Genomic DNA, 12531 nt, shown 5'->3' with positions numbered 1-12531 from the left:
TCACCTTATAGTGAGTTACAAAAAACATGTTTTTAGTGGGGTAAATATTTCAAGTCGGCGATTTAGCCTGACCCTAGGCTGACTAAAAAAATCGGCCTGCGGAGGTGTCATTTTAGTGGAGGTTCGCGTCATTTAGTCGCGGTGCTAGTCGAAGTTCGTTTTAAGAATACGAAATGACGTAATTTTTAAGTTTTAGCTCGAACTACGACTAAAGTTCGTTTTAAGAATACCGGGGTAAGTGTTTAGTGCAAGTACAAACAAAGGTAAAAGATTAGCTAGAATCAAATATCGAATTTAAGCTAACAAAAACAAAATATCCAAAACAAGTCTACGTTATATTAGGCCTATATTGAAAAAAAGATGTAAACTTTTCAAAAATTTGGCCAAATTCGGCCAAATATAGTTTGTGTCACAGTTGAAAATGTATTTCCTTTATATTACTGTACTGTTGAGCATGAAGTAAAGTTACAGACACATGCACCGAAGCGTATGATGCAGGTGAAGGCATGGGAGCCATATATGTAAACGTAACGACGTATATGCTGCTAACACGAATTGCCACGTATGCACTAAACTTAATTAGCATATGTATATTAGAAAAGGGATTGCCGTATATAAGGTTCATTGAAATTAGCGTTAGGTTTTTCCTTTGGTTAAAGAATTACAGGAGTTTGTAAGGGAACAACAATGTAAAGCAAGGGAGGATAGGGCAGAACAAATGGAGATGCGAAGACGTGAAATAGAAATTGCACAAATTCACTTGAGTATAAAAAGAGAGAAAAAAGAAACCACTGAGGTGGAAGCATCATTTTACGATAAAGTAGAATATAAGAATAAAGCTAAAACACCAAAATTACCTGCCTTTTATGAAAATAAAGATGATATAGACGCGTATTTAAACCGGTTTGAACGGTACTCAACTAGCCAGAATTGGCCTCATGGAGATTGGGCAATTAATCTAAGCGCGTTACTCACAGGCAGTGCATTAGATGTTTATTCACGTTTATCCCCTAAACAGGCGGATAGCTATGATGAGTTAAAGAAATCTTTATTGAAACGTTTTGACTTTACTTCCGAAGTGTTTAGGAACAAATTTGTAACGGGTAGACCTGAACCAGGGAAGACAGGCCACCAATATGCCAACCGATTAGATCATTATTTAACACGTTGGATAGAACTTGAAGACATTGCCAACACATTAGTAGCCTTAAAAGACTTAACATTACGAGGGCAATATATCAGTGGCTGTTCAAAAGAGTTAGCCTTATTCCTAAAGGAACGCAATTCAACTACATTAAAAGAAGCTACTGCTGTCACAGAACAATATTTAGAGGCACGCGGGGGCACTTTCAAACAACTTGGGTTCAGAAATTATCCTACAAGACCGCAACCTCTTAACCCTAGCCTACCCCAGAGGGAAGGGCCACCGGATCGAAGTCAGATAAACCAACATATCAGGGGGTGTTATACCTGTTACCAAGTTGGCCATGTAGCTAAGTACTGTCCCAAAAATAAAAGGGTCGTGAGTCCTACATGTTACCTTTGCCATAAAATCGGACACATGGCAAATAATTGCAGGTCCGGTACACCCCGGGTAGCAGGCCTTGTGACACAACATGAAGACCTGGATTCGAATGACAGCTGTCAGTGTGGACAAACGAATGTAATGCTAGAAGCCTCATTTATGGTAGTTAAAGTGCCTTTTCATGTTCCTAATGTGTGTGATATCGACGATTTTGGGGACCATGTAACTCTTTTATGTGGCCATTCTTTGCCCAAAATGAGTGCAGCCTGTAGTAAAAATTGTGCAACCAAAATGCCGGTTACTCTAGAGGTTTGGTTGGAACAACAGAAGTGTCCGTTCTCAGAGATAGTGGTTGCAGTGGAGTTGTCATTAGACGGGATCTGATTTCTGAGGAGCAATTACCAGGTATCTTAATTGATGGAACTGTAAGAAATGTTCCACTTGCTAGGGTTTATGTTAACACTCCATATTTCGATGGGTTTGCATTATGTATGCAGAGTCCATTATATGATTTAATTCTAGGTAACATTGAGGGAGTGAGACCACCAAATGATCCGGATAGGTCATGGCGTATGCCCGTTGCCACAACCTGCGCGGTTCAGACTAAGGCACAGAAATAAGGTAAGCTTTTTAAACCTTTGAAATCTCCAAAAGTTCTAGAAAAACGCTGATGGGTTGAAGAAAGCTCAGCAGGAAGATAAAACATTGAAGCGGATAAGAGAATTAGCTGAACTGAACACAGAAAAAGTAAGTCGAAAAGGTGGAATATCTACTTTCTTTTTTCTATAAGGCCGGTATACTTTATCGAAATTTTCAATCTCCAAATGTTGAATGTGGGAATGTTTTTAAGCAGGTCGTTCTACCACAGCCGTACCGTCGTCAGGTGATGCGTGTTGCACGGCGGACACCAGGGAGCTAATAAAACTTCTTAGAAAGTACTTACACAATTCTTTTGGCCGGGTATTAGGGCGGATATAACTCGGTACTGCAGATCCTGTGATGTTGCCAAAGAACGATCCAAAAAGGTAAGATTACTAAGGAAGCAAATGGACTATTGGAGGGTTCAATTACGTCTAATTTCAACATGGTACTCACCTCATTTCTAACAGTATCTCTAAGAGCATGCGGAATCAGATAAGGTTTACCCTTCGGCAGCTCTGGTACCTTCAGTCTTATATCATGAAAGCCTAAATGAGTACGACCTGGTAAGTCAGTAAAAACATCTTTATACTCACTTAATATGTTTTGCACCTGCGTCTGTTGCTCTCTTGTTAGATCACCGTTCACGGATACATCTGCTACAGACTCTTTTGCACATAAGGGAAATGGTTGCAACAAGGATGAGTTTGGCATCTTTGAACACGTATCGGAAAACTCCTCCTCTTCTGGCTCAATGACTGCTGCACAAACTGTAATTGGAAATGGGTCTAAAAGTAACGCACTTACCTCATTCCTTTCTTAATATATTTTGTAAGCTTACATGGAACACTTTCGACTTTCATTTTAAGTCAATCCGGTAGTCTGCGTCACCCAACTTCGAAAGAACGGGAAACGGACCTTTCCACTGTAATAAGAGTTTACTTTTATCAGTAGGTAATAATAACAGAAATTTATCACCTACCTCAAAACCTCTGCTCCTCGCTTTCTTGTCGTAGTATTTCTTATACCGAGCTTACGACTTCGTTAATTCTGCATGTGCACTTTCACACGTCTCTTCCAATCTGTTGGAGCACATACTCATAAGTAGTTTTAGTTTCAGGAGTTTCATTTTCCCCCGTCATCAACTCACTTAGAATTGCAATCGACCCCCTTACCTTTCTACCATACAATAATTCGAAAGGTGAAAAGCCTAAGCTTTCTTAGGGTGCCGCTCTAATGCCAAAGAGAAGCGGTTCTAAGTACCGATCCCAATCTATGGGACGTTCGGAGCACATTCTTTTTAGCATTAGTTTTAATGTGCCATTAAAACGTTCTACCAGTTCATTCGCGGCTGGGTGGTAAGGTGAGGTAGTAAATTGCTTTATAGAAAGAAGCTTGCTTACCTGTTTCATCACTTCGGAGGTGAACTGTGTTCCTTGATCGGTTAACATTTGTTTTGGAATACCTAACCTCGAAAATACACTGACCAAAGCCTCGGCTACCCTTTTGGCCTCGATACTTGGCAAAGGAACAGCTTCAGGATACCTGGTTGCATAATCGATTATGGTTAGTATGTACCTGTTTTTCCTCCTAGTCATTTGATAAATCGGCCCCACAATATCTACAGCAATAACGGTATTTCAATTAAGGGCATTTTCCCCAAAGGTACGGCGCTTACAAGACCGAACGGCATCACTTTGAACTGGAAAAGGCCATCAGGAGTAATGAAAGCAGTTAAATCTTTGGATTTATTTACCATTGGCACTTGCTAGTAACCTTTACTAAGATCGATCTTGGTGAAAAAATTACCCTTGCTTACTTTCGCAAATAGTTCCTCCTAATCTTGTATGGGTTCAGCATCAAATACGGTTACGCTGTTAAGCAAACGGAAATGCACTCAACGTGCATGTTTGTGCCATGTTGGAGATACGGGTAGGGTGCTGGTAGCAGAAATTAATTCTGGGATATTAGGCATGGAATTCATGTTGGACGTGGGAGCAGTCCTTGATTTGCAATGCTTAGAGATACGAATAAAAAATGAGAGTATCCATGGTGTTAGCCAGTACGGGAGTAATTTTTATCCCAGAGTGTTTGTTAGTGAGCGGGTGGAGTTACTACCAGGACATGAACACGCTGTTCAAGGGTAGGTACACTGTACGACAAGGCCAAAGGGTGAGTTTATGGAAATAATAATAATAGTTGGATTGGTGGAGCCATTGGACCGGAGTGAATTAGCTGACATTGGATTAGTGGGCAATGCCCAAGTATTAATCATGGCTGATGCAGACACTATTCCACTGAGGGTGTACAACCCAGGTAAGGTTGCACGTGTGCTGCAGGCTGGAACGAAGATTGGAGTGCTTAAGCCGGTAAAAGAAGTAAGGGAAAGCCAGGGTTTTGGAGATAGTGGACAAGAAGCCGGACGGATCCCAGAACACTTGGTAGACCTTTATGGAAAAAGTGTGGCAGCGGCATCAGAATATCGGGACGAGATCGCCAAATTATTTCGGAGGTACCAGCATGTTTTTTTCTACCAGTAATGCAGACCTAGGTCGAACAGACTTAGTTAAGCACCAGATAATAATAAATACGGGAACGCAGCACCAATACGTGAAGTACCCCGGCAACATCCTGTAAAATACCAGGGGGAAATTAGGGAACAAGTAGCAGATTTATTAAGCAGGGGTGTGATCGAACCTACTGAAAGCCCATGGGCGGCTAACATCGTATTGGTCGCCAAGAAGGCGTGGACTACCGGAAACTGAACGAGGTTACGGTGAAGGACGCTTATCCAATTCCCCGTATGGATGATTCTTGGATGCGCTTGTGGGGGCTTGCTGCTTCTGCACCCTAGACCTCGCATCCGGCTATTGGCAGGTTGAGTTGGATGAAGATGCTAAGAAGAAGGCAGCATTTGTGGTGAGGGGTGGGCATTACAGTTGGAGAGTTATACCCTTTGTCTTATGTAATGTCCCCTCGACATTTGAACGATTGATGGAACGAGTGTTAGCTGGTCTCCAGTGGGAAACGCTATTAGTCTACCTAGATGATGTGATAATTTATGCTACGAGTGTACCAGAGGCGATCAGAGCGGCTGGGGGTAGTCCTCAACCGATTAGAACAGGAGGACTTAAGCTGAAGCCTGAAAAGTGCTCTCTTTTCCAGCCAGATGTTCTCTACCTAGGGCACATAGTCTCACAGGAGGGGATACATACAGACCCAGAGAAAGTGAAAGCTGTGGGAGAGTGGCCACGGCCACAAACGGTGCGAGATGTTAGAAGCTTTCTAGGGTTGGCCTCGTACTACCGCATTGTGGAGGGATTCTCAAGCATCGCTAGTCCGTTATACCGGTTGACACAGAAAGCGAGGCCGTTTGAGTGGAACGCAGAACAGGAAAATGCATTTGAGGAATTGAAGCAGCTCCTATCCTGGCCTATCCTCGTCCCGAAGGGGCGTTCATCTTGGACACTGACGCCAGTAATATAGGCATAGGGGGTGTCCTCTCCCAAATGCAAGGTGAAGAAAAACGTGTCATTGCTATGCTAGCCCTATCAAAGGCCGACAAAAATTACTGTGTTACGAGGAAGGAGCTGCTTGCAGTCGTGGTCTATTTAAAACATTTCAGGCAGTACCTGTACGGAAGGCATGTGACTGTGAGGACTGATCATGCGTCTTTAAAATGCCTTCTCAACTTTAAAAATCCGGAGGGGCAACTTTCTCGGTGGCTGGAAGTCATTGCAGAATATCATAGACCTGGCAGAAATCATGGGAATCTAATCTAATCTAATCTAATCTAATCATATTTATTTATATAGCGCCTTTCTTTGCAGATACGAAGCGCTTCTGTCTCTGGTCATTGGATCCACATGCTAAGTGTTGCTGCTGTATTCAGCGCAGGAGCAAGCAACCCCACCCCCATGAGTATAAATCCGGAGGGGCAACTTTCTCGGTGGCTGGAAGTCATTGCAGAATATCATAGACCTGGCAGAAATAATGGGAATCTAATCTAATCTAATCTAATCATATTTATTTATATAGCGTCTTTCTTTGCAGATACGAAGCGCTTCTGTCTCTGGTCATTGGATCCACATGCTAAGTGTTGCTGCTGTATTCAGCGCAGGAGCAAGCAACCCCACCAGGTTTATTCAACTCCCCACCCATTTATACTCATGGGTGGAGAGAAGCAATGCAGATAAAGTGCCTTGCTCAAGGACACAAGCGAAATGCACAGCGAGGGATTGAATCCCGACCTCGAGGTTGGGAAACCAAACCTTTCACGCTGCGCCAAACCGCTTCCACAAATGCAGATAGTTTGTGTCGGCGTTCATGTAAGCAGTGTGGACGAGATGAAGAAGCACCTGGTCGGTGTTTGCCTCTTACAGCTAAGAGTGCAGAATGAGTTTCCGTAGTAAGAGTGGTATCAGACATTACCCTGGCTGAAATTGGGGCAAAACAACGAGAGGACGAGACCATGCACTGGGTCATTGAAACTAAATGGTGTCCTGTACCGGAAGTGGGAGTCCGACGATGGACAAGAGGTTACCTGGAAGTTGGTAGTGCCTACATCTTTACGGGTAGGGATCTTGGACGAGGTGCATGGAGGCGTGACAAGTGAACACCTAGGTGTATATAAGACTGCAGAGAGGTTAAGGAAGCACTATTACTGACCACGGATGATGGGGGAAGTAAGAGCCTGGATCCGTAAGTGTAAAAAATGTGCACAATGGAAGTCACCACCTCGTAAGCGAAGGGCACCCCTGCAGCATTGGCCTGTTTCTGGCCCACTTGAGCAAGTTGCAATGGACATATTAGGTCCGTTTCCTGAATCTCATCGTGGGAATGAATATGTCTTAGTAATAGGAGATTATTTCACCAAGTGGATGGAAGCATATACGATACCTAACCAGACGGCAGGTACAGTGACGGAAAAGTTTGTGAACGAGTTTGTACTCCGCTTTGGGGTCCCACAGCAGTTACATACGGACCAAGGCAGTAATTTCGAGTCGCAAATGCTAGCCAAAATATGCAAATTACTGGGCATCCATAAGACCCGTACAACTCCCTACAGCCCTAAGAAGCACTGATCAAGAGTCGACTGGGGAAACCCCAATATGCTAATTATGGGAAGAGATGTTAGGTTGCCAGTCGATCTTCAGTATGAAGAAATGCCCCCAGAGGAACCTGACAGAGATCGAGCTACTTATTTGAAACTAAAATTGCAACGGGCTGCTGAACGAGCAAGGACCGTGTTGAAACGCAGTGCCAGAAGGCAAAAGCGGCTCTACGACAGAGTGGCACAGGAACCAGGATTGAGGGTAGAGGAGTTTGTTTGGAGGTTCGATGAAACAAAGAAAAGGGGTATATCTCCTAAGTTGGAATGCAAGTGGAAAGGACCGTGGCGGATAGTGCAGAAACTAACCGAAGTTACGTTTCGGATTTAAAGAAGTCCAAGTGGCCGTGGAAAGGTGGTTCACTGCGACCATCTTAAGCCATATGTTGGTGAGATTTCTGAAGGGTGGCCTGATGAACCGGAGCCCGAAGCCATGGAGGAGCCTGTGCCCTTGCCATCAGCGGAACCAGAGGGTGAGGCCGTACTGGAAACAGAAGCGGAACACGAACCAGATCTTGGAAACATAAGCGACAACCTTGCCGGAAGAAGAACCAGAGAATGAGCCTGTACGAGTTATAGTACCTGAAACACCACTGGGACCTAGTTCAAGGCGCAACCATCAGCGTGTCCGAAGACAACCGCTTCGGTATTGGGATTATGTTGGTTCTGTTAATCATGTGTCTTTCTTTTTACCTGCAGATCACGGAACGAGGGTGCAGGAGGATGGAGATGTGGCACATGGGCGAGGCAGTAACCGATGCTCTTTTGTGGTGGAACATTCAAAACAGAACAGAGTCTTCAAGGGCACATCCGGAGAAATCACCAGAGGCATAATCGGACCTTCAAGAGGAGGCACACCCGAGAGGTGCGGAGGAGTCACTCTGGAGAAAACAGGGAAACTGAACGGGAGTTGTGGGGGAGCCGTTCCAGGGGATGGAGAGCAAGAGATCGGAGAAGCCAATCCCCAGAGAAAAAGGCCACCAGTCGAGAAGAGTGGCGTGCCAGATCTACAAAGAAGCAGGAGCATATGAGTGACCAAGAACTTTAACATGTTTGAACTCTCTTGGGAGCCAATCTCTGGTTGAGGAAGTTCTTAGGGAGCCCGTTGCACCCAAGGTTCGACGAATAAGCGGAGGGAAACTAACTCTTCTATCTAAAGCTGAAAGAGAGGACCTTATACAGGAAGGGCGAGGTGGCCTGTGACTGGAAACAGAAGCGGAACACGAACCAGATCTTGGAAACATAAGCGACAACCTTGCCGGAAGAAGAACCAGAGAATGAGCCTGTACGAGTTATAGTACCTGAAACACCACTGGGACCTAGTTCAAGGCGCAACCATCAGCGTGTCCGAAGACAACCGCTTCGGTATTGGGATTATGTTGGTTCTGTTAATCATGTGTCTTTCTTTTTACCTGCAGATCACGGAACGAGGGTGCAGGAGGATGGAGATGTGGCACATGGGCGAGGCAGTAACCGATGCTCTTTTGTGGTGGAACATTCAAAACAGAACAGAGTCTTCAAGGGCACATCCGGAGAAATCACCAGAGGCATAATCGGACCTTCAAGAGGAGGCACACCCGAGAGGTGCGGAGGAGTCACTCTGGAGAAAACAGGGAAACTGAACGGGAGTTGTGGGGGAGCCGTTCCAGGGGATGGAGAGCAAGAGATCGGAGAAGCCAATCCCCAGAGAAAAAGGCCACCAGTCGAGAAGAGTGGCGTGCCAGATCTACAAAGAAGCAGGAGCATATGAGTGACCAAGAACTTTAACATGTTTGAACTCTCTTGGGAGCCAATCTCTGGTTGAGAAAGTTCTTGGGGAGCCCGTTGCACCCAAGGTTCGACGAATAAGCGGAGGGAAACTAACTCTTCTATCTAAAGCTGAAAGAGAGGACCTCATACAGGAAGGGCTATGTAACAGAATTAGGGAATTCCCCTAGGAGTGGGAATGGATTAGTCCAAACTCGTAAGACCAACTGGAGTTATTCTCCATTGTCCTACTGTTGCTTGCAGATTATGCGAATCAGGTAGATAAATGTTGGGATGGTTTGCGGCAGCAAGCAGTGTGCTGCTGGGGATTTAACTGGGACGGATCGAGTCTGCTAACACCCATTAGGCCTGAGGATAAATAGCCAAATGAGGGGTGAGTTCTAATGCTTGTAATTGCATCCAGATAAGATACAGAATAAAGAGTTTTAACTCGCCAAGAGCGAATATTGAGTTGCGTTCATTATTTAGCTATCTTGTGCATTATTACATTCGTTTTGCTGAAGTCCAGGGTCCACAGCTCTGGCCGAAACCCTAATCGTCATCCTGACAAGGACAAGTTCCGTTACAATATCAATGGTACAAAATTACTGCAAAACAACTTATTAAATTGCTGCTTGTGTATCGCGGCGAATACATTGAATAATAACCCTCTAATCAATCATTTATACATAAATCGGAGTATTTTGCGGAGGGAACCTATAAAATCGGGTGAAAATTACATTTGATCGGGAGAACTGGACATTTGTTTAGATATCGGGTGACAGCCGACAGGATCGTCTGAGTTGGCAGGTCTGGAAGGTGCCCCTAAGGGTCCGGGGCCTTTGGAGCAAATTTTAAGAATAGGACCATCTACATGGCCGGCAGAAGCGGGGGGGCCGGCCCCCCCCCCACTTTTTGGCGAAAAATATATAATGTCTGGATATTCTTGTATGACTGCTGAGAAAGTTTACCTTACCGTTTTCATGAGGGGGAAAACCTTGAATTTTGAAGAACAAAGTAATTAGACACCTAGCTCAAAAGTCGAGAAAGGTCATTTCCCGCCATCTAAAAATCAAAATTTTCCCGGGGGAGGAATGTTGACCCCACCACCTAGATTTGATTCCAGATCTGCATGATTCATATTCCCATTCATCTTATAAGCAGTGGCGTAAAAGGCGGGGGCCAGGGGGGCAGACTGCCCCCCCCCCCTCCGACGGTTTTTACCGGGCTGACCAAGCCGTCGTACAGGGCTGGGTAAGAAGAGAAAAGTAAGAGGAGAGAGGGAGGGAAAAAGAAAGAAGGGGAAAGAAAAAGAAAGGAAAAAGGAAAAGAAAAGGAGAAGAGAAAAATATAAAAAGGAAGATATAATGAACAGATATCACAATACCCCGGCCTGCAACCCCTTCTCCACTTCAAAAAGTGTCCATATCGCATTCGATCTAAGCCGCCAGGTATTCTCCGCAGTGGTGTAACCACCGGGGAACAAGGGAAAAATATCCATCTGTGGAAAATCTTTCCCCATTGAATGCCCTTTTCACCCGGGAAAGTGCCTGAAAATATCAAATTTTAAATCCAATATTTTGTTGAGGTAGGCCAATTTTCTCTAAAAATTGCACATTTTAGGGAGTTGATCAATTCCGACGAAATTAGAAAACAACATTTTTTGCGCACTACGCGCGCATTTTTTAATGTTAAAGCTTGTGCTTGCTCTCCTTTGCCTTATAAATTATAAAACGTAGTCCCAAACTCAAGAAAGAAAATTTAAGGATAGATAGTTTATCTATTTCTATTTCTTGAGAAAGAAAATTTAAGATAGATCGTTTTACCTAAAAGAAGGGCCTCAATGTGTAATGATGGTGAAAGAATAGGCCTATGATTGTAATAAATAAAACCACGATGAAGGGCCTCAATGTGCAATGATGTTGAAAGAATATGTTTGTAATAAATAAATCCATAAGGAAAATGCTTATATTCAGTTCAAAAAAACGAGTGTGGCCATATATAACATAAGAGCATTACTTGTTGAGGTAGGCCAATTTCCTCTAAAAAATTGCTTGCACATTTTAGGGAGTTTTGATCAATTCCGACGAAATTAGAATTAAAAAAACAAAAATTTTTCGCGCGCTTCGCGCGCATTTTTTAATGTTAAAGCTTGTGCTTGCTCTCCTTTGCCTTCTAAGTTATAACACATAGTCCCAAACTCAAAGAAAGAAAAGTTAAGATAGATCGTTTTACCTAAAAGAAGGGCCTCAATGTGTAATGCTGTTGAAAGAATATGTTTGTAATAAATAAAGCCATAAGGAAAATGCTAATATACAGTTTAAAAGAACGAGTGTGGCCATATATAACATAAGAGCATTTCTTGTTGAGGTAGGCCAATTTTCCTCTAAAAATTGCACATTTAGGGAGTTTTGATCAATTGCGACGAAATTAGAATTAACAACACAAAAGTTTTTCGCGCGCTTCGCACGCATTTGTTAGGGTTAAGGCTTGTGCTCCCTTGCCCTCCTTTGCCTTCTAAGTTATTTAAAAACATAATAGTCCCAAACTTGAGAAAGAAAATTTAAGATTTATTACCTTTGCCGCCACCCCCCTGACCCAAGACCCCTGTTACGCGCCTGCTTATAAGTGGGTCCCCCCCCCCACTTTGAAAAACGTTTCGCCGGCCCTGATCTAGACGCTCGAAAATGGCACTCTCAGATAGTAAAAATGCTTTTTCAAAGCAGTGTTCCTCGACGAATAGTGAGCTTTGATCTATGACGGTAGACAGGAGAGGACGGTAAAAAATGGTACAAAAATGTATCTGCGCATGCGTGTAAGTTCAGTACCCTCCGTCTTGTTCAAATCCAGACCGGTCTTCTCTCGATTTTAACGTTCGGTCTAAAATATGACGGGAAGCGAAGCACCGGGAACCAGGGAATGTTTAAGTGGTGTGTGATGCATGACAGACGAAACCTAGGCCTGGCCTTTTAGCTTTCTGTGCAAGCAGCCTCTATTCCCGACCTTACCTAAAATAAATGTTACACTCGTCGTCATTGTATCCGTTTAAATCAAATTGGGTATAGTTGTTGTACTGGAAATCTGGATTTCTTGACGTATTTATTATAAAAACATAAATTCTGCATCATTAAGAAAGCACTTTCAATGTTTTCATGAACTACACACGTAAATTCGGCATTCTCAGTTCCTTAGATCGTGTACTAGGCTAGTCTAAGAAAAAGTTTGCAAGTCATTCGACGTTAACTTAAGGGCACCGTCGTGCAGCGGGTAGAATGATCGAAACATGCTTTCACAACAGGGCGAGAGGCGTTCGTGAAGGTCAGCATAGGCGTAGATCCAGGGGGGGGGGGATGGAGGGAATATATATCCCCAATATTTGACAAGGGGGGATGGTCCATTGTATCATCCCCCCAATATTTTGACTATGTATGGGATAAAATGCAGCTTTACACACTTCAAAAGACTGTCACAGAAATAATTTGCACTGTCTTATGCGCTTACAAAGATGAAA

This window comes from Anneissia japonica, unplaced genomic scaffold, assembly GCF_011630105.1.
Source record: "Anneissia japonica isolate Jap-2015-1 unplaced genomic scaffold, ASM1163010v1 scaffold287800_len1627635_cov199, whole genome shotgun sequence".
NCBI lineage: Eukaryota > Metazoa > Echinodermata > Crinoidea > Comatulida > Comatulidae > Anneissia > Anneissia japonica.
This window is presented reverse-complemented; position numbering follows the sequence as displayed.